The sequence below is a fragment of the Bos mutus genome, chromosome 14, assembly GCF_027580195.1.
Source record: "Bos mutus isolate GX-2022 chromosome 14, NWIPB_WYAK_1.1, whole genome shotgun sequence".
In the NCBI taxonomy this organism is placed as follows: Eukaryota; Metazoa; Chordata; class Mammalia; order Artiodactyla; family Bovidae; genus Bos; species Bos mutus.
Window position 1 is genome coordinate 48477256 of NC_091630.1, and position 24169 is coordinate 48501424.

General features: G+C 41.7%; 1 protein-coding gene across 2 annotated transcripts in view; it reads left to right on the top strand.

Moving 5' to 3' along the window:
* SLCO5A1 (solute carrier organic anion transporter family member 5A1) overlaps positions 1–24169 on the top strand; it is a 150300-nt gene that overhangs the window by 9637 nt on the left and 116494 nt on the right. The window lies entirely within an intron of this gene.

Genomic DNA, 24169 nt, shown 5'->3' on the forward strand with positions numbered 1-24169 from the left:
ACCCAGGAGTGGAACTGCTGGATCATATGGAAGCTCTATTTTTAGTTTTTTGAGAAACCTCCATACTGTTTTCCACATGTCTGTACCAATTTACATTCCCACCAACAGCATAGGAGGGTTCTCTTTCCTCTGTACAGAAAAATCCTGATCAGTGTTGGGAAAATGTTATATTCTGATTAGTTGCATTTTCTGAAGCTCCAAGGTTTTACTGCCAGAACTTTCTGCTTGGCAGCCTTTGACGACTATCTTTCTTTAACGTATGAACATTTATGTAATGTACATTTGTGCTTACTGTAACGTAACAAAAGCTCCTTTGAAGTCTGAAGGCCTGTGGTGTCCCAGCTTCACCACTGTGATGTCTTCATTGTCCACCTTGCCTGTACAGGATGATGTTGAGAAAGAACTGAAAGTGAAAGTGAAGTCACTCAGTTGTGTCTGACTCTTTTCGACCCTGTGGGCTGTAGCCCGCCAGTCTCCTCCGTCCATGGGATTTTCCAGGCAAGAATACTGGAGTGGGTTGCCATTTTCTCCAGGGATCTTCCTGACCCAGGAATCGAACTCTGGTCTCCCACATTGCAGGCAGACTCTTTACCCTCTGAGCCACCAGGGAATCCCAACAAACAAGAACTGGTTCCAACTTTGGTTCCAAATTGCAAATAAATTAAAAAAATCAGAACTATCAATAATTCTATTATTATTTTAAAATACATTTCTTTTTTTTCCCTTTAGCCACAGACTTTATTGTTTGAATATTTGCAGCTGTCATTCTATATACAAATTTTAATTTCTTCCAGAACTCTCTATTCCATATTGCTAGGTCACTTCACTCTCCATTTTCTGCCATGTTTCCATCAAAAAGTATTTCCCCAGATCACAGTCTGCCTGGTTGTGTGTTGTTGTTGTTCAGTTGCTAAGTTGTAGTTGACTCTCTGTGATGCTGTGGACTGTAGCCTACTGGGCTCTTCTGTCCATGAGATTTCCCAGGCAAATACGTTCTTGATGCTTCTTCTTCTTCTTCTTCTTTTTTTTTTTTTTGACATTTCTTTAGTCTTTTAAAAGTAAAATGAGCTTGAAATTAATTGAGTTCTATTTCATCAAGATTTTAGAGTTGAATAAACATATATATGTGTGTTTATGACTGTCTCTGTCTCTCTCCATCTATCTGGCATAGATTGCTCTTTCTGAGTATGAAAACCCTTAAAGCTATCTTTTTAAAATACGTAATTAGAAAAAAGAAAAGGAGTCACTTCTTCAAAACATTGTCTAGAAAATCTTCATCTGTTTTTTAGTGATGTTTTATTAGAACAGTCTATGTCTCTATATAAGATTTTATCTATAGTCATAAAAACAAAGATACACATACATATCTTTCAACTCAGCGTTCCTTAGAAACATATAACCAAGTGTATCTGTGGCTTTGCTAGTTAGGGAGTTATTCATCATGAACAATAGGCCAGCCTCTCTCTGCCTGCCCGGCCCTTGTTAGCAGAGGCTGTTGCATCTCAGGCATCCCACCTGTCCCCTAGAGAAGGAGAACGTGGAGGAGGCAGTGTCCGTTTACTCTTGAGGACGTCCCATTGGCCAGAATGGAGTGCCTGGCCTCTCCTAGCTAACAGGGTTTTGGGGAAGGCAGGCTTTAGATTTTCCAGTCTGTGTGGGAGAGGAAGGCAGGTAAGGTGAGTGGCAAGAGTACTGAGTGACCTCTAGTTACATCTCCCACACTAATCACATGTTCTCTTCGGCCTTGGTAGCCAGAGATTTCAGGCCTTTTCCCCCCATCACTATATTTTTATTTTTTATTTTTTTATCACTATATTTTTAATAATATATATTCTTAAAATTTATTTTTTGGCTGCGCTGCTCAGCATGTAGGATCTTAGTTCCCCAGCCAGGGGTTGAACCCCTGTCCTCTGCATCCCTGCATTGAAAGTGGGGTATCTTAACCACTGGACTGCTAAGGAAGTCCCTGACCCTTTTATATATTATTATTTTTTGGCCATGAGGCATGTGGGATCTTGGTTCCCCAACCAGGGATCGAACCTGCACCCCCTGCATGGGAGGCTCAGAGTCTTAACCACTAGACTTCTAGGGAAGTCCCTCAGCTGATCACTACGTAGCATGAGCTCTCCAGATCTTTTTGTTGGGATTTTGAAAGGACATAATAAATAGCACCTTTCCCCTTCACTTGAGTTTTGAGCTAATTGAGAAATAAGGAGTAAAAACATGGGAGCCAAAGAATCAGTTTTTAGAACTGATGGAAGTGAGGTTGAAAATGTAGTTCATATCTTTGTGCGCATAGGCTTTTTAATAATCCCACCATTACACAGACATACCCAACCAGCTACCAGTAATGCTGACCCTCATCCACATGGCACTCCTGGTTCTCCCCATGTGGGTGGGGGGGGCCAGGAAGGGGTGGTATAGGCGAGTCTTGTGCCCACAAGGAGCAGGGTGAAATTTTTACTCCCTGTGCGCAAACTGACTCCCAAGAGATAAAGAAGAGGAGATGATCTGAGCATCCCCAGTTTATTTTCAAATTCATCCGTCACGTTAATTCCCTGCTGCTTTCCCGGGGAGGAGCAGGGATGGGGGAGTCTGGTGAGCCAAGAGAGTAAAGATCATGTGAACACACAGTCTAAGACTTCAAACTGGGTATTTGTTCTGCTTTAATTTTGCTCATCTTGTTTACAGTGTGTTCATCTTTGTAAGCCACACACAATCCCTTGGGGAAGTAGGCTCTGTACAGATCATGAATAAATAAAAAAATAATCTCCACTGGAAGCTAATACGAGGGAGAGGGATTTGAGGCAATGATCCGGGACGCCTGGAGGAGGAATTACTGGGATGGATGCAGTGCAGAGCTGTGAGCACAGCTGGGCATCGGTGGCTGTGGCAGCTCCTGGCTAGGGTGTTGGTGAGTTTCATGTATACCTGCAGTTCATTTGTGGGTACATCATCTGCACCCTGGCAGTTCCTGAATTTACATCAGCTGCCTGGTGGCTACTTTTGGCCTCTTAAGAAAAATTAGTCATCTAAGATGCTGATAAACTTCAGATTCTACCTGAAAAGCAGGTTTCCTGCATCACTGTGGAAAAGGTGGTGGGTGCACCTTGATTTAATTCAGCCCACTTGCCAACAGCAGAGAACAGCCTTTGTAGTAGTATTCATGATCCATCTTTCACATTGCTATGAATTCTGTTATCTCTGTCCTTCTGAAACTTTAAGGTATGTGTGTGAATCACCACGGTATCTTTTCAAATGCAGATTCTGCTTCTGAAAGTCTGGGGTGGGGCCTGTGACCCTGCATTTTTAACATGCTGCCAGGTGAGGTCAGTGCAGCTGGTCCAGGGCCCCCGTTTTGTGCAACAAGGGTCTAAAGACCACAGATCTTTGACTCTTTTCACAAGTGAAGGGTCTCCCTCTGGGCTTGGGGTTGGAGCCACTGTTGGCAAATGCTGCTGATTGAACTTCTATTTTATCAGAAAGAACCCTACCTTCTCTTACTGCATTTGTAAAAGCAAGATGTCAGTTTGGGGTGTTTCGTACGTTGTGGCTACTTTTTTGAATTCCATCGTGATCACTGCTGAGTCCTCTGAGAGAGTGGCTTGGGACAAAAGATGTTCATTTTTCTATTAACTTTCTTTTCCTCTTACCACCCTGGAGACTCAGGGTGGACAGGCTTCTCTGTGTCAGTGGAACTCTGCTTGTCAGGGGCAAGTGTGAGCTCTACAAACCCAGTGAGCTCACTTTATAAGGCCCTCTGGTAGGGGAAAAGCAAACAAACCCACACACTTGGCTCTGCTTTTTAAACCATCTAAAAATTTTAGCAGTGAATTGGGAGTTTGGTGACAGACAGATACAAGACCTGGGTATTTTGGAGATGGTTTTGGAGGCTGGAGGTCAGAAATTTGCCAAAGGTGATCAGGCAGAAAAGGGCTGGGCTGGACTGGCTGGCTGACTTTTCTCCTGCAGTGATAGACAAGCCAGACTGTGTCCTAGAGATCACCTCATTCAGGCTCATTTGTAAAAACTGATTGTTTGACACACGAGGGAACCTGGACTCCAAAAGAAGAAGGGATCTGTGCTATGGAAAACTCTGTGGCGTTTCTTCAAAAAATTAAAAATATGACCCACTTCTTTTTAAAAATTATTTCGTTTCTGTCTGTGCTGAGTCTGCGTTACTATGCCAGGGCGTTCCTCTAGTTGCAGGGAGTGGGGGCTACTCTCCAGGTGCGCTGTGCGGGCGTCTCATTGTGACGGCTTCTCTTTGCTTCCCAGGCTCTAGAGCGCAGGCTCAGTAGTCGTGGCGCATGGGTTTAGTTGTCCTGCCGCATGTGGGATCTTCCTGGACCAGGCATCAAACCCCTGCACTGCAGGGTGGATTCTTAACCACTGGACTACCAGGGAAGCCCCTACTCTCTACTTCTGGGTGTATAGCCACAAGAATGGAAAGCAGGACCTTGAAGAGATAGCTGCACACCCACTTTCATAGCAGCTTTATTCACCATAGCTGAGAAGTGGAAGCAGCTCAAATGTCCATTAGATGGATGAATGGATAAAAAATGTCTTACTACTGCTAAGTCGCTTCAGTCGTGTCTGACTCTGTGTGACCCCATGGACTGCGGCCTACCAGGCTTCTCTGTCCATGGGATTCTCCAGGCAAGAACACTGGAGTGGGTTGCCATTTCCTTCTCCAATGCATGAAAGTGGAAAGTGAAAGTGAAGTCACTCAGTCATGTCCGACTCTATATATAAACGTATAATGGGATGTTATTCAGCCTTGAAAAGGAAATGCTGACACGTTGAGAACATCGTGTTAAGTGAGATAAGACAGTCCCCAAAAGACAAATTCTGTATAATTTTACTTGTGTGAGGCATCTAAAGGGCTTCCCAGGTGGCACTAGTGGTAAAGAATCCACTCGCCAACACAGGAGACAAAAGACACGGGTTTGATTCCTGGGTCAGGAAGATCCCCTGGAGAAGGAAATGGCAACCCACTCCAGTATTCTTGCCTGGAGAATCCCATGGACAGAGGAGCCTGACAGGTTACAGTCTATGGAGTCGCAAAGAGGCAGACATGATTGAGCAAAGAGCGCGATGATGAAGCATCTAAAATACTCAGATTTACAGAGACAGAAAGGAGAATGGAGGGGGGCCTGAGGGGAGGGGGTAAAGAAGGGAGGGATGGGGAGCTAGTATTTAATGGGTGTAGCATTTCAGTTTTGCATGATGGAAAGTTCCAGCAGTCTGTTGCGCAGCAACCTGAATATACTTAACACTACTGAACTGTACACTTAAAATTAGTTATGATGGTTAAAAAAAATAAAACATGCAGAGATTTGCCCAAATCATACAGCCAACTTGTTTTGAGTCTGAACTGATTTACAGATTATAAACCAGTCTGTATAAAAAAATCATTACCAAGTAAATGAAAATTTGGAGAAGTCCACGTCCTTGGATGATGAGTTACTTCTCTCCGGCCTATGCCGTGTTCTAGCACATGTAGATTGACGTGTGTCTGTATTTCAACTATGGGAATTTTTTTTTCAAGGGTGTGGGAATTTCAAGCCATTGCTGTGGGCATCATTTTGTTTTATTTTTCCTTTAGCCACCGACTTTATTGTTTGAATATTTGCAACTATTATTCTATACACAAGTGTTAATTTCTTACAAGACCCTGTATTCCATATTGCTAGGTCACTTCACTCTCCATTTTATGCCACATATCCAACAAGAAGTATTTCCCCAAATCAATCTGCTTGATTGTGTGTTGTTCAGTTACGAAGTTGTGTTCGACCCTTTGTGATGCCTGCCAGCCTCATCTGCCCATGGGATTTTCCAGGCAAGAATACTGTAGTGGAATGTGGCCATCATTTTAGAAAGAAGGAATAGAGATTTTGGAAAAGAGAAGGAGGTAAAGTGAATTTTAGAGTAGACATTTTAGGAATGAAGCCTTCAGAGAGAAATGAAGGTGATGAAACATACCTGGGTGTTTAAATTGTTCTCTTGGGCTTCTCTGGTGGCTCAGCAGTAAAGAATCCACCTGCAATGCAGGAACTGCAGGAGATTCAGATTTGATCCCTGGGTAGGGAAGATTCCCTGGAGGAGGGCATAGCAACGCACTCCAGTATTCTTGCCTGGGAAATCCCAGGGACAGAGGAGCCTGGTGGGCTACAGTCTATAGAGTTGGACATGACTGAAGTGACTTAGTGCTCATACACTTGTGTCTTTTGGGGAAAATTTTCGGAAATTGAGACTTGGGTCCGTGCTTTCGTATTCTGGGTCCTGCTGGAGCTGGTGCTCTCATCTTCCTGGTCTAGAGAAAATAAATGGAGATTTCACCGCTGTCTGGTCCTCCTCCTCTGGGCTCATTCTCAGCATCCAGGTGTTATATGCTCTGAATTCAGCTCCCATGGAAAGCTGCATAGGTTATAGGTCCTTCTGAAACAGTGGTTTTCACCTTGAGGTAATTCCTCTTACTCCTGGTGGACACACCTGTTAGTGTCTGGAGTCATTTTTGGTGGTCACAGTTTGGAGGAGGCCTTAGTGGCATTTAGTGATATTTTGGCCCATGTTGCTGCTGAACTTCTTATAGTGCACAGGACAGACCCCTCAATAAGGAATTACCCTAAAAAGAATGGTCACTAGTGATGCTCTAAACTTTTTTCATCTTAAGCATTCAAGTTATAATATTATGTTATTTTGTGTTTCTTTTATCTTGGGACTGGAAGTAGAAATTTCCAGGTCATTGAATTAGAAAACACTGAAAGGATGGAGGAGACTCAGGGAAGACACGTCTTTGTAAATAGGAAGGCCTTTTAGCAAACAGGGATTCCCTGGTGGCTCAGACAGTAAAGAGTCTGCCTGCAATGCGGGAGACCCAGGTTTGATCCTTGAGTTGGGAAGATCCCCTGGAGAAGGAAATGGCTACCCACTCCAGGAATCTTGCCTGGAAAGTCCCATGGACGTAGGAGCCTGGTAGGCTACAGTCCATGGGGTCACAGAGTCAGAGTCAGACATGACTGAGTGACTTCACTTTCTAGCAAACAAGAGATAGGAAATACAGTTAGCAGTGCAGTACTCATTGCTACATCATTACCCAGGAGATAGCATATTATCTGTACTATATTTTTTTATTAGATCATGGGAGATACTATAGTTATTTAAAATGTCACTAAGTTGTGTCCAACTCTTGTGAGCCCTCCAGGCTCCTCTATCCTTGGGATTTCCCAAGCAAGAATACTGGAGTGGGTTGGCATTTCCTTCTCCAGGGGATCTTTCCAACTCAGGAATCAAACCTGCATCCTGCATTGGCAGACGGATTCTTTACCCCTGAACCGCCTGGGAAACCTGGGAGATACTAAAGTATGGCATGACAGATTATTTTTAGTGGTTTAGAAACATGAAAGGGTTCATGGTTTTTATTGTGACTTCACTTCCCATCAGTTTAAAAGGTTTTTTCCTTTTGGTTGCACCCACTGACTTTTGTGATCTTAGCTCCCCCGAATGGGGATTGAACCTGAGCCACAGAAGTGAAAGCTGTGAGTCCTAACCACTGGAATATCGGAGAATTCCCTAAAAGTTTTTACCTATATAGGTTTTCTGCACAGTTTTGGAGTTGAAAGTATTGTAACCTTTGAAAAGGAAATGATGTGTGTGTGCGCGCATGTATGTACTAAGGGGAGTGGTATGTCATTTCCCCCTCTGAGGTCTGTTTCAAAGGATGGTGGATTTAGTAAAAGAAAACGTTGAGATGGGGAATTCTGGAAAACTCTAAAGCAATTAATCAGCATTTAAAAGCAGAGCTCACCAGCTGAATAATTAGATGTCACGAGGAGATGTAGGGTAGATTTAATGAGGGATTTAAGACCTAAAAATTCTCTGAAAAATAAATGAGCTTAATTAACTAAAAAGAAAAAACCTTTGGTATGGTTTCATAGATGGGATCTAACAAGGGCTATTTTTGAATGTTTAAGGATGGCAGGCATTGTGTTAAATGCGTTATCATCTTATTTTATCCTCAAAACAAGTCTATGTGGCAGGTACAACTTTTCACCTTTTTTATTGTGAGTTTAAAAACACATAACATTAAAATTACTATCACCATTTTAAAGTGTACAATTTAGTAGTGTTAACTATATTCCCATTGTGCAGCAGATCTCTAATTCTTTTTCATTTTATAATATTGAAACTGTGTACCCACTAAACACAATTTCCCTTCTCTTCAGCCCTTGGCAACCACCTTTCTACTTTTTCTTTGTATGGTTTTGACTACTTTAGATATTACATCATTTACTTACACACTGTTTCTCCTTTTGTAACAAGCTTAATTCACTCAACATAATGTCCCTGAGGTTTATCCATGTTGTAGTATATGACAGGATTTCCTTATTTTTTTTTCAGGGTTGCATAATATTCCATTCTATGTGCATACCATGTTAAAAAAATACTCGTCCGTTGATGGACACTTGGGCTGCTTCTACTTCTTGGCTATTGTGAATAATGCTGCTATGAATGTGAGTGTGCAAATAACTCTTTGAGATCCTGATTTAAATACTTTTGGGTATATATCTAGGAGGGAGATTGCTGGATCATTTAGTAGCTCTGCTTTTCACTTTTTGAGGAACTTCCATACTGTTTTCTGTAGTGGCTACACCTTTTCATGTTCCCACCAATAGTGTATAAGTGTTTGAACTTCTCTGCTTCCCCACCAGTACTTTTCTGTCCTTTTGATAGTGGCCGTCCTATGGTTGTGAGATGTTATCTCATTATAGTTTTGATTTGCATTTCTCTAATGATTAGTAATGTTGAACATCTTTCTATGCCAAAGCCTTTGACAGTGTGGATCACAATAAACTGTGGAAAATTCTGAAAGAGATGGGAATACCAGACCACCTGACCTGCCTCTTGAGAAACCTATATGCAGGTCAGGAAGCAACAGTTAGAACTGGACATGGAACAACAGACTGGTTCCAAATAGGAAAGGAGTACATCAAGGCTGTATATTGTCACCCTGTTTATTTAACTTCTATGCAGAGTACATCATGAGAAGCTCTGGACTGGAAGAAGCACAAGCTGGAATCAATATTGCCAGGAGAAATATCAATAACCTCAGATATGCAGATGACACCACCCTTATGGCAGAAAGTGAAGAGGAACTCAAAAGCCTCTTGATGAAAGTGAAAGAAGAGAGTGAAAAAGTTGGCTTAAAGCTCAACATTCAGAAAACGAAGATCATGGCATCTGGTCCCATCACTTCATGGCAAATAGATGGGGAAACAGTGGAAACAGTGTCAGACTTTATTTTTTTGGGCTCCAAAATCACTGCAGATGGTGATTGCAGCCATGAAATTAAAAGATGCTTACTCCTTGGAAGGAAAGTTATGACCAACCTAGATAGCATACTAAAAAGCAGAGACATTACTTTGCCAACAAAGGTCCATCTAGTCAAGGCTGTGGTTTTTCCAGTGGTCATGTATGGATGTGAGAGTTGGACTGTGAAGAAAGCTGAGCGTTGAATAATTGATGCTTTTGAACTGTGGTGTTGGAGAAGACTCTTGAGAGTCCCTTGGACTGCAAGCAGATCCAACCAGTCCATCCTAAAGGAGACCAGTCCTGGGTATTCATTGGAAGGACTGATGCTGAAGCTGAAACTCCAATACTTTGGCCACCTCATGCAAAGAGTTGACTCATTGGAAAAGACTGTGATGCTGGGAGGGATTGGGGGCAGGAGGAGAAGGGGATGACAGAGGATGAGATGGCTGGATGGCATCACCGACTCAATGGACATGGGTTTGGGTGGACTCCAGGAGCTGGTGATGGACAGGGAGGCCTGGCATGCTGTGATTCATGGGGTTGCAAAGAGTCGGAGACGACTGAACGACTGAACTGAACTGAACTAAACTAAACATCTTTCCATTTGCTTATTGGCCATTTGTATATCTTCTTTGGAGAAATATCTGTTTAAGTCCTTTGTGATTTTTAAATCAGATTACTTTTCGTTATTGTTAACCTATAGAAGCTATGTTTATTCTGGATATCAAACTCGTATCAGATATATGATTTGTGATTGTTTTCCTCCATTCTGTAGGTTACCTTCTCACTCTGTTGATAGTTTCTTTCCATGTGCAGATGTTTTTAAGTTTGCTGTAGTCTCATTTGTCTATTTTATATTTTGTTGCCTATGCTTTTGGTGTTATATCCAAGAAATGATTGTCAAATATAATATCTTAAAGCTTATCTCCTATGTTTTCATCTAGGAGTTCAGTAGTTTTAGGCCTTATATTTAGGTTTTTAATGCAGTTTGGATTAATTTTTGTGGCAACCCACTCCAGTATTCTTGCCTGGAGAATTCCATGGACAGAGGAGCCTGGCGGGCTACAGTCCATGGGGTTTCAAAGAGTCGGACATGACCGACTGACTAATTTTATTTAGGTCTTTAATGCATTTTGGATTAATTTTTGTGTACAGAGTAAGGTAAGAGTTCACCTTCACTCTTCTACATGTGGATATCCAGTTTCCAAAATCACTTACTGAGGAGGCTGCTGCTGCTGCTGCTAAGTCGCTGCAGTCGTGTCCAACTCCGTGCGACCACATAGACGGCAGCCCACCAGGCTCCTCTGTCCCTGGGATTCTCCAGGCAAGAACACTGGAGTGGGTTGCCATTTCCTTCTCCAATGCATGAAAGTGAAAAGTGAAAGTGAAGTCGCTCAATTGTGTCCGACTCTTAGCGACCCCATGGACTGCAGCCTACCAGGCTCCTCTGTCCATGGGATTTTCCAGGCAAGAGTACTGGAGTGGGTTGCCATTTCCTGAGGAGGCTAGCCTTTCCCATTGTGTAGTCTTGGCTTCCTGGTTGAAGCAGCTACTTTTATTTTTCACATTTTGTAGATGAGAAAATCAAAGTTAAATAGTGTGCTCACCCTGAGAAAACCATAATCCAAAAAGACCCAGGTATCCCGGTGTTCATTGCAGCTCTATTTACAATAGCTAGGACATGGAAGCAACCTAGATGTCCACCAACAGATGAATGGATAAAGAAGTTTTGGTACATATATACAATGGAGTATTACTCAGCCATAAAAAGAAATGAATGTTTTTCTTTTTAAAAAATTATTTTATTGTTTGCAGTTATTTAAGTTTTCCTGAGGATAAATACTTAGAATTGAAATTGTTGGTTTTAGATAAGGTTCCTTTACAAGGAGCCATCAAATGAATTTTTAATGTTATCACATTATAGCATTATAGTTTTTTTTTTTACTATTAGAAAATTTATTTATTTATTTGTTTTTTCAGTTCTGTACAAAGAAATGAATTTGAGTCAGTTCTAGTAAAGTGGATGAAACTTAGAGTCTGTTATACAGAATGAAGTAAGTCAGAAAGAGAAAAGCAAATATTATGTATTAATCCATATATATGGAATCTAGAAAAATCATACTGATGAACCTATTTGCAGGGCAGGAATACAGACACAGTCATAAAACATAGACTTGTGGACACAGCGGGAGAAGGAGGGAATGGAACAAATTGAGAGACTAGCTTCGAAACATATACATTACCATATGTAAATAGATAGCTAGTGAGAAGTTATGGAACACAGGGAGCTCAACCCAGTAGTGCTCTGTGACAACCTAGAGGGGTGGGATGGGGTGGAGTGTTGGGGGGAGAGATTCAAGAGGGAGGGGACATATGTATACTTATGGCTGACTCACATTGTTGCATGGCAGAAACCAACACAACATTGTAAAGCAGTTATCCTTCAATTAAAAATAAAAAAGTAACAATGTGCTTAAAGAAAAGTGGCAAAACCAGCACTCAGGGTCAGTGTTCAAAGCCTGAGCTCTAAATATTGACATTAGGGAGAAGGGAGGGGAGGAAAACGTTTATAAGTCTATGATGTAACTTTGGCTTAGTTTCTTAATTTTATTATGTATAAAGGAGATGAGGAGGCAAGATTAGTGGCTTCTTAGATTCCTGTTGCCTCTTCAGTTTTTTTGTTCTGTGCTTCATTCAGCCTGGTTTCATATTATATTTTTTCAACAATTTTATTTATTTTTTAATTGGTGGAAAATGCTTTACAATTTTGTGTTGATTTCTGCTGTACAACAGTTCGAATCAATCATAATTATACATATATACATATATCCCTTCCCTGTTGGGCCTCCCTCCCGTTTCCCCCTCCCCTTAATATGATCTAGTTCTGGAACTTGGGACTTAGTACTGGAGAGGAGTTATTGCCTGTTCTGTTTTTCTTGAGCCATCGGAAGTGAGTCTCTTGGGCACTTCCTCTACACCCTGGTGACTTGAGTGATGTGGCCATGTGACAGCTGTCCACAGGGAGTCCCACATTCCTTTTGCTCCTTTTCCAGGCAGCTGTGTATTACCTGATGGTATTCAGACTCTTCTTCCTCTCCTGGAGGTTATGATGCCTTGTGAAACTGTCACCCCGGAAAGATGCTAATCCCTGTTACCTAATATACCCTGGGAAGAAGGCAGGTGCAGGCTACTCTTGCTTAAAAGTAAAGACCATATTCATGTAATTAATATTTTCAGCAGGATGAAATTACATAATTTGCAAGTGTCTGAAATGGACTTGTGTTGTTCCTGATTTTCTAGCATGTGAACTTGTGAGACTTCTTAGCTATAATACTTTAATAATAATAATAATAATAATTAATAATAGGTTTTGGTCTTGTTAGGTGTTTTCCTGATCTTTTTGGCCTTGAGTTCTTATGAAGGACATAGAAGTTTTAAGATGCTTTTTAAAAAAAGAATGTATATATGTATATAACTGAGCCACTTTGCTATATAACTGAGCCACTTTGCTATATAACTGAGCCACTTTGCTATATAACAGAGATTGGTACAACATTGTCAATCAACCATACTTGAATAAAAAAGATTTTTTTTAGTGAGGAGAGGGGAGAAATTTAAGTGAACAGGTCTGTGAAGTGAATTCTAGACCTAGCATTCTGGCTGTAAATCAGCCTCTGATCAGTGTATAAAGAGGGACTGATAATCGTAGTTTGCAAAGTGTCTTTGAATTACTAGGCAAAAGATTTGCTGTTATTTTGTCTAGAAATGTGCTTATGTCCCTGCTGTTTAATTGCAACTGGAAGGGGAAACTTTCCTAATTTGAACTGTATTTTAATGGCTTTCCTTTAGGTGGAGGGCCACAACAGCTTTTAGCAAGATGCAAAATACTTCATGAGATAAATCTGAAAAGTTTCCTGTAAGAAAAGACTTGCTTAAAAAGTATATATTGGGATAATGATTCTGAAATTTGGATTTGCTGGTCTTTAAGATGTCTCTTTTGGAGAAGGCAGTGGCACCCCACTCCAGTACTCTTGCCTGGAAAATTCCATGGATGGAGGAGCCTGGTGGGCTGCAGTCCATGGGGTCGCTGGGAGTCAGACACGACTGAGCGACTTCACTTTCACTGTTCACTTTCAAGCATTGGAGAAGGAAATGGCAACCCACTCCAGGAATCCCAGGGACGGGGGAGCCTGTTGGGCTGCCGTCTATGGGGTAGCACAGAGTCGGACTTAGCAGCAGCAGCAGCAGCAAGATGTCGCTTGCTCCTTGGAAGAAAAGCTATGACCAACCTAGACAGCATATTAAAAAGCAGAGATGTGACTGCCAACAAAAGTCCATCTAGTCAAAGCTCTGGTTTTTCCAGTAGTCATGTATGGATGTGAGAGTTGGACTATAAAAGAAAGCTGAGCGTGGAAGAATCGATGCGGTGTTGGAGAAGACTTTTGAGCATCCCTTGGACTGCAAGGAGATCCACGCAGTCCATCCTATAGGAAATCAGTCCTGAATATTCATTGGAAAGACTGATGCTGAAGCTGAAACTCCAATACTTTGGCCACCTGATGTGAAGAACTGACTTCCCTGGAAAAGACTCTGATGCTGGGAAAGATTGAAAGCAGGAGAAGGGGATGACAGAAGATGAGATGGTTGGATGGCATCACCAGCTCGATGGACATGAGTTTGAGCAAGCTCCGAGAGTTGGTGATAGACAGAGAAGCCTGGTATGCTGCAGTCCATGGGGTCGCAGAGTCAGACCACGAGTGAGCGACTGAACTGAACAGACCTGAAGATGTCTCTGGTTCTTTCATTCTTGTGAAACTCACAAAAGAAGTTAGTTTTCATTTCTTTCATTAGGGTTGTTGGGAAACAGTGGTGGCTAAATGCAAGGACAGAAGAAAGATGGGTGATTATCTTATAGTTGCTGGATTTAGTTTTTTGGGTGTGCAATGTTCTTCTTTATACATTCTTTCTTTCCTGTTCTAGAGCCACTGCTGTCAGGGAAAGGCCTGGAGAATCCAGGGCCTCACATGGGTTTTCACTGGATGCTTAATTTATTCACCTGTATAATTGCCAACATCCTCTGGATCATGGAAAAAGCAAGAGAGTTCCAGAAAAACATCTATTTCTGCTTTATTGACTATGCCAAAGCCTTTGACTGTGTGGATCACAATAAACTGTGGAAAATTCTGAAAGAGATGGGAATACCAGAACACCTGATCTGCCTCTTGAGAAATTTGTATGCAGGTCAGGAAGCAACAGTTAGAAATGGACATGGAACAGCTGACTGGTTCCAAATAGGAAAAGGAGTTCATCAAGGCTGTATATTGTCACCCTGTTTATTTAACTTCTATGCAGAGTACATCATGAGAAACGCTGGACTGGAAGAAACACAAGCTGGAATCAAGATTGCTGGGAGAAATATCAATAACCTCAGATATGCAGATGACACCACCCTTATGGCAGAAAGTGAAGAGGAACTAAAAAGCCTCTTGATGAAAGTGAAAGAAGAGAGTGAAAAAGTTGGCTTAAAGCTCAACATTCAGAAAATGAAGATCATGGCATCCGGTCCCACCACTTCATGGGAAATAGATGGGGAAACAGTGGAAACAGTGTCAGACTTTATTTTTCTGGGCTCCAAAATCACTACAGATGGTGACTGCAGCTGTGAAGTTAAAAGACGCTTACTCCTTGGAAGGAAAGTTATGACTAACCTAGATAGCATATTCAAAAGCAGAGACATTACTTTGCCAACAAAGGTCCATCTAGTCAAGGCCATGGTTTTTCCTGTGGTCATGTATGGATGTGAGAGTTGGAGTGTGAAGAAGGCTGAGCGTGGAAGAATTGATGCTTTTGAACTGTGGTGTTGGAGAAGACTCTTGAGAGCCCCTTGGACTGCAGGGAGATCCAACCAGTCCATTCTGAAGGAGATCAACCCTGGGATTTCATTGGAAGGAATGATGCTAACGCTGAAACTCCAGTACTTTGGCCACCTCATGCGAAGAGTTGACTCATTGGAAAAGACTCTGATGCTGGGAGGGATTGGGGGCAGGAGGAGAAGGGGATGACAGAGGATGAGATGGCTGGATGGCATCACTGACTCGATGGACGTGAGTCTGAGTGAACTCCAGGAGTTGGTGATGGACAGGGAGGCCTGGCGTGCTGTGATTAATGGGGTCGCAAAGAGTCGGACACGACTGAGCGGACTGATCTGATCTGATCTGATCTGATGAAGTATCCTTCCACTTTGCATGCATGGCTAATTTAGGACTTAAACCTTCCAGGTCATCCAGTCTTGGAGAAATGATAAACCACATATAGGGATCAATTTGTAATTTGACACAAACTCATCTGTTATTACAGACATAACTGATCACGTTACAAACCTTTCAGGACCTTAGTAAAATAACCCAGTTTGACCACACCAGAAGACTTCTGATTTAATCTATGATGATTTTTTTTAAAAGGCTTAATTGGGGATTGGAGCAGTGGGAGAGGAGAGTCACTATATACTGTATACTGTACTTCTAAAAACTAACCCTAAAAAGTGACTCCTGGTCCCCAAGGAATTTGCAGTATAGTTTGTCTATTTAACACCATCTATTCTGAACAATTTAAAATGATCTGTGAGCTGTGTTACCTCCAGTAACTCTATTGACATTTCAGGGTTTCCATTTTCGAATTTGTAAATTGATGCAATTGAATTACAGTGTCTTGAAGGGTCTTCCTGGACTATGCTTTCTGATTTCTTCTGGACCTCTGTGGTGTAGATCCTGAACTTAAGCGTATTTGAGGCAGTTGAATCTTATACTTAAAAGTGTGGCTATTGGAGCCAGGCTGCTTGGACCTCTGCCAGGGCCAGGGGTATAGCCTGGTGCAGGATCTGTGGCCTCTCTCTCTTTAATCCCAACCTCTGTTAACACTTGGATCATTGTGAGCTACTGGTGGTTTAGACGGTAAACAATCTGCCTGTAATGCAGATTTGGGTTTGATCCCTGGGTCAGGAAGATCCCCTGGAGAGGGGAATGGCTATCCACTCCAGTATTCTTGCCTGGAGAATTCCACGGACAGAGGAGCCAAAGAGCCTGGTGGGCTACAGTCCATGAGATCACAAACAGTAGGACATGACTGACTGACTAACACCTCTTTTGTGAGTTAATGTGTGACGCACTTAAAACAGGACCTGGCCTGGCATGCAGTTAAACACTCAAAGTGGGCTGTCATTATTAAAAATAAAATTAATTCTGCTTGGGAAGAGAGTGGTGTGAGCTTTCGTTGTGGCTGGCAGGGCACAGCATCCTTGGGGTTATTCTGGACAGGTTGCTGAACTGACTGCCCCTGCTTGGGTCAGCATGTGTTAGGCTGGCCCTGAGTGGGTGGGCAGAGGCACATACATGGTTCCTTTATATCAGGGTTTCTTGTCTGGGCAGCACCTCTCCTGGAGTCACCCACCCTCTGTCCCAACTCTCCATAGGCATGCCCGGACTCTGTGCTTCGTTGGATCTGCAGGGTCTGTAATCTCCCCCAGAAAGTAAAGAGTGACTACAGGGAGAAAGAAGACAAGGCTTTCGGGTTATTAATAGCTTCCTGACAGGAGGCTCTTGCTATCGGCTTCAGATAATTGTAATGGGAGCTGTCGGCTATAATCAAGTTTAATTGCTAAGGAGCGCAGGAAGGTAGCCTGAAGCAAGTATGCTCTTGGGCTGTCTTTGTGCTTTTTCTGTCCTATTCTAGACTTAAGAATCTCTGATCAGGTCTCCAACTGGCAAGTTCTGGTGACTACTGAGTCTTATGTGGTTCCTGGAGTGGGCCTATGACTCTCCCGGGTAGTCAGTCCACTTCCTCATGTCTTGGCTCACGTGGTTTATTCTAGACTCGAAGGTGGAATAGATTATATAAAAATACAGAGAGGGACTTCCCTGGTGGTCCAGTGGGTTAGACTTCAAGGTCCCAAAGCAGGGCGCCTGGGTTCAGTCCCTGGTCGGGGAGCTAGATCTTACATGCCACGGTGAAGAAGGTCCTGCAAGCCACATCTAAAAGATGCCATGAGGTGCATCTACGACCTGGAGCAGCCCGATTTAAAAAGATGCGGAGAGCTAATGCCGGGGAAATACAGAAATGGGCCTGCTTGTTCTCCTCCTCTCATAGAGCATGACCTGTGATCACATGAGTGAGTGTGTGTGTGTGTGTATGTGTGTATTGGAGCTGAGAGCGTAGGAAAAAAAACATAAGCCATTGCTTTATACCATCTCCCAGAAATAGGACTGTCCCTTGATATTACTAGAGTCAGAATGTTTGTGTTTCTTCTAATCCTGCGATTTTTCATGGTTGAATGATATTATACAGATTATTATCCAAGCCTCTTGTTTCTTCTCTCTCTCTCTGTAGTAAGGTTTATTGCCTGTGGCCCCACATTCAGAGTTGGCTTAGACAAAGAAAGGAAGCAGAGGCCAAATGAATTGATTTCTTCTATATTTAATTACACTTCCAAAAGATCTTGCCTAAAAAGTTGAAAAGGGGTGATGTTCGAAGTAAAGTTTGGATTCGTATTGGTGAACTCTGTGACTCTATTCATTGTGGTCGAGTTATCAGTATTATTGTGTGGGTTTCTTCTGACTGACTTGAAGAACTGGCACCAGCTCCTTCTCTATCCACTTTTAACGCTTTTGGCTGCAATAACACCTGGCAAGTATCTCAGAAAATTCTGCAGGCTCCACTTCTTAGCCTGAATTCTCAACCAGTGCCTCCCATCTATGCTCGTTGCTTGGCACCTTGTTTTTTTCAATCTCCTGGGTCTCTGGATTTCAGTGGACCATTTCCTTGGATCTCCATTCTGACTTAAAAGGATGCTGAGCTTTGACTCTCTTGGCTCCTTCCTGCAGTTTGGCCTGTTCCACTGTGTACAGAGTGTCTACTCAAGCTCTCCAAACCTCCCCTGGGGCCTGGGGCACTGGACTCCCTTATCCTGGTGGAATTCTACACTTAAGCCACAGACACATGCTCTGCTGTACACGACTATAACTTGCAGGGAGGGTTATCTCGTGTCTGCAAGCTGGTGAACTCAGTGGGTAGGCATAGGCCAATGTTTCTTTAAATTCATTTAAAGGCACACAGCTTTTTATTTTTATGTATTTGTTTTGGGTCTTTGTTGCTGCTCAGGCTTTCTCTAGTTGTGGTGAGCGGGAGCTGCTCTCTAGTTGCGGTGTGCGGACTTCTTGCAGTGACTTCTCTTCTTGCAGATCACGGGCTCTCGGGCGCGCAGGCTCAGTAGTTGTGGTGCAGGGGCTACGTTGCTCCAAGGCATGTGGAATCTTCCCGGATCAGGGACCGAACCCCTTACCTCCTGCATTGGCAGGAAGACTCTTCCACCACTGAGCCACCAGGGAAGTCATGGTAATGAGGTAATGGTAACGAGGCTTGTGAGTATAAGTTAGAGGTGAGTCAGATACCATTGCCCTGTTCCATAATGGACTGTTCGCACCTTGTCCTGTCAAGTTGCAAATGAGGTTACTTGTTGATCTCCAGGAGGCAAGGAATAAGAGAAGTGCTCGCCCATCCCCATTGCAGACAACAAACAGGAAAACAAAACAGAAAACCCATTGTCCCTGAACCACACTGCCATTCCCCCCAAGAAAAAAACCCCACAAAACTGTCTCATGTCAGTAGCTGTATCTCAGGACCTAGAAAAAGTATAATAAAAATTTATAATTAACTTGGCATAATAATGATATGGTAATTATAATCATCTTGTGAGGAGCCTTGGGAAGGCAGGATGTTTAAATGCTCTGACCAAGGTGGTTTTAAGTAACTCAAATGATTCTAGGTCTTTTCAAATTTTCTTTTGGCATACTCAGTTGATATTCTGATAGATGCTTATCTTTTGTTTCAATTTATATACCAAATCCACACATCTCACTGGCAGTTGGATTTAGATTAAAAAAAGCATTTCTTTTCCTGGTCTTGAAATCTTTTCTTATACTTAAAAGATACAATAAAGTGTTATTCTTTTTACTCCAAGTTATTAGACTAAAAAAGTACATGTTAATTATTATGTTTTCTTTAATGAGTTCATTTCAGATTATATTGGCTCATTTTTGAACCCGTAGATTGGTCTTGCTTTAAAAAAAACTGATGTGCAAAAATAAAAACATAGGATACCTACTTTTTTCATGTGAGGTTTATTTCTTCATTATAAATTTTTTTGTTTTTGTTTTCTTATGAATTCCTTTAGCTATGTAGCTTTTAGAAGCATGTCCATCTGTTAAAATCTCTCATACAGATGTGTATTCTAATTGTAGATGTTTATGTATCACTGATTACAGAATCTGGCCAATGAATGGTTCTGTTTGAGTCTTCTTTTCCTTTTTCATTTGGCATCATCTGTGATCTTAATTTGAGGACTCTTCATCCTTTGGTCTTTGGAAAAAAAGCTATGACCAACCTAGATAGCATACTAAAAAGCAGAGACATTACTTTGCCAACAAAGGTTTGTCTAGTCAAAGCTATGGTTTTTCCAGTAGTCATGTATGGATGTGAGAGTTGGACTATAAAGAAAGCTGAGTGCTGAAGAATTGATGCTTTTGAACTGTGGTGTTGGAGGGGACTCTTGAGAGTCCCTTGGACTGCAAGGAGATCCAACCAGTCCATCCTAAAGGAAATCAGTCCCGAATATTCATTGGAAAGTCTCATGCTGAAGCTGAAACTCCAATACTTTGGCCACCTGATGCGAAGAACTGACTCACTGGAAAAGACCCTGATGCTGGGAAAGATTGAAGGTGGGAGGAGAAGGGGACAACAGAGGATGAGATGGTTGGATGGCATCACCGACTCGATGGACATGGGTTTGAGCAAGCTTCGGGAGTTGGTGATGGACAGGGAAGCCTGGCATGCTGAAGTTTATAGGGTTGCAAGGAGTCGGACATGACTCAGCGACTAAACTGAACTGAATCCTTTGATTAGTCACAGTTCAAACTACTCCCAAGTCTGTGGGTTTCCACTGGGACCTTCCATAACTCTTAAAACATTGAGTGAAAATGAAACTTCATTGGTTGCTTATTACCCTTTGCTTTAATTTACTCCTACTGATTTAAAGTCTTTTGATGGCTCTAATGCTAGTCAATCTGAATTAATGTTTCAGAGAAGATGTGAGAATGCCTACAGTCAAATGCATACTAAGGTTATTATATTTCCTTGTGTGTGTGTGTGTGCGCTCTGTTGTGTCCGACTCTGCAACCCTGTGGACTGTAGCTTGCCAGGCTTCTCTGTCCGTGGGATTTTTCAGGCAAGAATACTGGAGTGGGTGGCAATTTCCTCCTCCAGGAGATCTTCTTGACCCAGGGATAAAACTTGCGCCTTCTGCATTTCCAGCATTGCAGGCAGTCTTTTGCCACTGAGTCATCGGGGAAGCCCTATTGTACTTACTTAAAGTGCTAAGTGAAAGTTGCTCAGTCATGTCCGATTCTTTGCGACCCCATGGGCTATATAGTCCAGGGATTCTCCAGGCCAGAACACTGAAGTGGGTAGCCGGTCCCCTCTCTAGGGGATCTTCCCAACCCAGGGATTGAACCCAGGACTGCCTCATTTCGGGCCAATTCTTTAACAGCTGAGCCATAATTAGTTACTCAATAAAATTCCATTTTTTTTTCTAAAAGGGACAGATAGTTTATTGCTAGTTTTATTATCTTATTTGTTATGATTTTATTTCTCTTATATTCTTTTATTAGAGATATTTGCTGAAATGCTTTGTGTGAGTATAATTAGAAAGTTTTCACTGGTTTCTTCAAAAAAAATTGCCAATATGTTAATAGGCTTAGTAACTGACTTCTCTATGACTTCATACAATCTAAATCTGCTGTTGTGATGATATGTCATTTCTCCAGGTATAGGACAAATATGTCAAAATCTGTGTTAACAGTATTACTACTCTCAAATGGGCGAGTTTCTGATTTCATTATTGTTCAAAGTGAAAGTGAAAGTTTCTCAATCGTGTTTGACTCTTTGTGACCCCATGGACTGTACAGTCCGTGGAATTCTCCAGGCCAGAATACTGATGTGGGTAGCCTTTCCCTTCTCCAGGGGATCTTCCCAACCCAGAAATCGAACCCAGGTCCCCCTCATTGCAGGCAGATTCTTTTCCAGCTAAGCCACAAGGGAAGCCCAAGAATACTGGAGTTGGTAGCCTATCCCTTCTCCAGCGGATCTTCCCAACCCAGGAATCGAACTGGGGTCTCCTGCATTGCAGGCGGATTCTATACCAACTGAGCTATCAGGGAAGCTTCATTATTGTTCAAATCAGATTTTAAATGACCAGTTTAGTCATTTCAACATTACTGTTGTATCCTTACCCATTTAATTTCCAGAATTTCTTCTTCCTATTAACAGATACTCTTTTTGGCTTCCTATAAATTATTTATAATTTATAGGATAAATTATATCCTATTTATAGGATATATAAATTTATATCCTATTTATAGGGTAAATCAAGAATAAACTCATGATATTTTATTCATTAACCTCCCTTCCAAATTCAAGTTTCCATTAAGTGTTTTTCTTTCTTTCCAGCAAAGGATTCTTTTACTATGTTCTGTGAGGTTTTTTTCATTGTAGCTAGATAATCTTTCTCTTATAACATTTTTTTTTTGTAACTAGAGCTAGAATTTATCATGCCACAGTTTTCCAATGAACTTTCATTCTCCCACTCTGCATCATTGTTTCTCTGTTAAGTGAATTGACTGAGTTCAAGATTGCTTTATAAATTTCCAGTGACATATGTGCTAATGGTAAAGAATCTGCCTGCCAAACTCAGGAGATGCAAGAGACGGGGGTTTGATCCCTGGGTCGGGAAGATCCTCTGAAGTAGGAAATGGCAACCCACTCTAGTCTTGCTTGGAAAATTCCATGGTCTGTAGCCCACCAGGCTCCTCTGTCCATGGGTTGCAAAGAGTTGGACATGACTAAGCAGACACGCATACACACCTATGCTTCTGAGTTGCATAACTGCCTGTCATGCAAAGAAACTTTGAGACTTTGAGACCCAGGGGCTTTTTCTTCAGCAAGTTTGATATTAATAATTTGAAATCCAGCTGTGATATTCGCAGAAGGGAGGTGGCATGGGAGAGTGGAAAAGGAGTACAAGTGGAACCTGAGTTGTTGTGTGAGATGTGGTCTTGCTGCTTAACCACCAAGTCATCTTGGCCCACTCAGCTGCTCTGGTCCATCTCTTTAACTTGGGAATAAGAAAGTGATAATTCTCAAAGGATCTAGAGATAATTCCTTTTTTTTTTTTTAAATTGAAATATAGTTGATTTACAGTGTTTTAACTGTCAGCAAAGATATATATTTTTTCAGATTCTTTTCCATCATAAGATTATTACAAAACACTGAATATAGTTCCCTGTGCTATACAGTAGGTCCTTTTTGTTTATCTATTTTATATATAGTACTGTGTATCTATTAATCCCAAACTCCACATTTATCCTTGCCTTCCCTTTCCCCTTTGGTAACCATAAGTTTGTTTTCTATGTCTGTGAGTCTATTTCTGTTTTGTAAGTTCATTTGTATAATTTTTTTTTTAAGATTCCACATATAATTGTTATGATGTTTATCTTTCTCTTAGTTCACTTAGTATGATCATCTCTAGGTCCATCCATGATGCTGCAAATGGGATTATTTCATTCTTTTTATGACTGAATAATATTCCATTATATATCACATCTTCTTCATCCATTCATCTATTGGTGACATTTAGGTTGCTTCCATGTCTTGGCTATTACAACTAGTGCTGCTGTAAGCAGTGAAATGCATGTATGTTTTCCACTTAAGAGTTTTCATCTTTTCTGGATATATGCCCAGAAGTGGGATTAAGGTAATTCTATTTTCAGTTTTTTAAGGAAACTCCGTACTCCATAGTGGCTGCACCAATTTACATTCCCATCAACAGTGAAGGAAGACTTACAAAGATATAATTCTACTCCATCATTCATTAGCAGTAAGATGAAATAAAACAAGTGAATACAGTGTCTCATTCAGCAAAGTTTATTATAACATACTTTGTGTTAAATGATGGAACAGAGCTGCTTTCATGGGGCTTAGTCTAGTGGAGAAGACAAATAATAAACAAGTAGCTGATAATTAAAAATCATGGCAAGTGCTATAAATAGAGGAAACCACAGAGCATTGCATTTGCCTAGGAGGTACTTAAATAGAAATCAAAATCCATAAGAGGAAACTAAGGCTTAAAGGATATTGGAAAACTGTGACATATAAAATGTATCATCAGTCTATCTGTCTAATAGCAAAACCCCAGAATAGGATTCTTAAATATGGCTGAACATCATTATTACTGGAGAAGTAGCCTTAAAAACACAGATTCCTGGACCCATCTCTCAGAGTCTTATTTTTTTTGTATGTGTGTGTGGCTGCACTATGAGGTTTCAGTTCAGTTCAGTTCAGTTCAGTCGCTCAGTCGTGTCTGACTCTGCGATCACATGAATCGCAGCATGCCAGGCCTCCCTTTCCATGAGGCTTGCAGTATCTTAATTCCCCAAGCAGGACTTGAACCTGTGCCCCAGCAGTGAAAGCGTGGAGTTCTAATCATTGGACCACCAGGGCATTCCGTCAGGGTCTAATTTAGTAGAACTGTGATGATGCCCAGGTGGTGCTAGTGATAAAGAACCTGCCTGCCAATGTAGGAGATGTAAAAGACGCAGGTTCAATCCCTGGGTCGGGAAGATTCTCCTGGAGAAGGAAATGGCAACCCACTCCAGTATTCTTGCCTGAAAACTCCTGTGGACAGAGGAGCCTGGCAGGCCTTGGTCCATAGAGTCACAAAGAATCAGACTCGACTGAAAGAACTTAGCAT